This window comes from Pteropus alecto, unplaced genomic scaffold (genome assembly GCF_000325575.1).
Source record: "Pteropus alecto unplaced genomic scaffold, ASM32557v1 scaffold121, whole genome shotgun sequence".
Classification (NCBI taxonomy): Eukaryota; Metazoa; Chordata; class Mammalia; order Chiroptera; family Pteropodidae; genus Pteropus; species Pteropus alecto.
Window position 1 is genome coordinate 1,674,718 of NW_006434369.1, and position 2,486 is coordinate 1,677,203.

Below are 2,486 nucleotides of genomic sequence, written 5' to 3' on the forward strand. Positions count from 1 at the left end.
TTCTAGCCACTGCTAGATGGTAACTATGGGCAAGTCAAGAGGAAAGCAGCTTTAGGAACATAAAAGTTAAAAAACAATCAGCTAGCTAGTTTCATCTTTAAAGAATTATCCACATTGCCCATCCCCCCTTTTTAAATTTCAAGACAAAGGGCGTTTTTTAAAATGTGGTAAACTCAGAAAAATTCCTAGAAAGCGGAGAGAGTTGACACATATTCAGCTGATGCCATCATTTCAGAGTCAGGGCCTGCCAAATTTGGCTGAGAGGAACTTAATATTCCTCAATAAGATGGCATTTAATAGGTTCCTCTCTGAGAACTTAGTTGTTTCAATGCTAAGGCAGAAGGTATAGTTTCTATACACTGTAGGGCCTCCCTGACTTAGGCTTTGAGCATAATAATGACAAAAGTCAAGATTTAGGGTTCAGTTCCAGCTGATTTTATTTCCTTCTCAAAAAAAGTTATTTACAGAAGGTATATATCAACAATCTGACAGGCAGTGAACTTGACATGATTAGCTGGCATGATTTTTTTCTTTTTTTCCCCCAAACATTTGTTTTTGTGGCCTTGAATTTTAAGACAAATATTCTACACGGCATATTGCACAGGATGGATGGCAAAAAAAAGTTTAAAAACAAAAACCCTTAACGGAACTGCCTTAAAAAGCAGACGTCCTAGTGCCTGTCATGTTATATTAAACATACATACACACAATCTTTTTGCTTATTATAATACAGACTTAAATGTACAAAGATGTTTTCCACTTTTTTCAATCTTTAAACACAACAGCTATAAACCTGAACACATATGCTATCATCATGCCATAAGACTAAAACAATTATATTTAGCGACAAGTAGAAAGGATTAAATAGTCAAATACAAGAATGAAAAACGCAGTACATAGTGTCGCGAACTCAAATCGGCATTTAGATAGATCCAGTGGTTTAAACGGCACGTTTTTGCTTATAAAAAAAGTGCAAAAAAGATGTGGTTTACAAGTTAAAGCTACAGAATCCCTTTTTGCTGTAAATGCACCAGTTTAAAAGCCTCTGGACAGATCAGTATTTTATTCAAAAAGTATGTTTTTCTTAAAAGCATACAGTGTTTGGCTAATTCTCCTCCCCTTTTCATAAGACTGGGGTGGAAGGGTGGACACTGGTGGCAGGTTAAGGGATACTGTCACTTTAAGAAGCCTGCAGATTGAAGTGTAAACATGGAGAAATTAGGGGCTGATTTTTTTAAACTGTGAGATATTAACCAGCCGCCCTATTATAAAATCAGGAAATCCAAACAGCGATTTACACCGATTAACACCCCCTTTATATATTTTTTACAAAAATACACTGAGAAAATAATCAAACGTTTTCATCTCTCTTGTCTTTTTTTGTTTTTTAAAAGTGTCAAAAGTCTACATTTAAATATAAAAAATTAAAAGTTAAAACTCTAGCCCTTCAGTGAAGGAGACGTAAAATGGCGAGGGTAACAACAACTACAAAAAAAAAAAAAAAGAAAGAAAGAAAGAAAAAAGAAAGAAAAAGAAAAAAAAAGTAAAGAAAAAAAGGAAAAGAAATAAGGAAGTACGAAGGAAAAAAAGGGACAAAATAAGAAAGAAAAATGTTTGGCCAGTATAAATACGTCCATATATAAAATGGCATCTGATTACACTTACAAGAAAAAGAAATACGAGGATGGAGCATCGGTGAGGGGAAAAAAACACGTCTTCTCATTTACACCTAGAAGGAATAAACACACACACTGAGAAAAAATTTGGTCCTGAATTGTTTTTTAAAGTCCAGCACAGATTTGAGTTGCGTTTGAATCCTTTAAAGAGTTAAGAATGAAAAAAAGCTGGTGATAATTTTGTTGTAGGAATCAAACAGAGCGCCATCTATCTGCTTTTCATATTATCCTACCCTATTTTAAAAACTGCTCAACAGTCTCATACAGAAATCTTTAAAAGATAGACAGGAGAACATGCTATAGTAACCCCACCAGTGAAATAATCCAACACCATCACGATTCCGATTAAGAGAAGAAAAAAACCTTTTTTTTCCCCCGAAACCACTCGCCCTCCACTGCCCGGGACCACATCCAACAGTCGCCTCTCCTCCCACGGGCCCAGGAGGTCCCCTCGCTAGTTTCATCCACGTGGAAGACGGGGGCCCAGAGCCTCCGCCTTCTCCCCGACGTGCAAATCCGTCTCAGTTTATTACTCTCCCCCTTCCAGTTCGCGTCCTTGGCGCCCCCGCCCTCGCTGGCGTGGCTTCTTCCAACCAGGTTCTCAGGTCACTTCCCAGCGCCGGTCACTCCACATCTCCTCCTCCGGCGGCAGGGGCAAGAAAAAAAGAAAGAAAAGAGAAAAAGAAAAAAAAAGGAGAGAGAAAAAAAAAAAAAAAAAAGACAGGCATTGGCCAGCGTGGTCTCTTCAGTCCCAGCGCTCGAGCCTGCGCGGCCCCAAAACATCTGCCGTCGGTCAAACTCGCCTCCCAG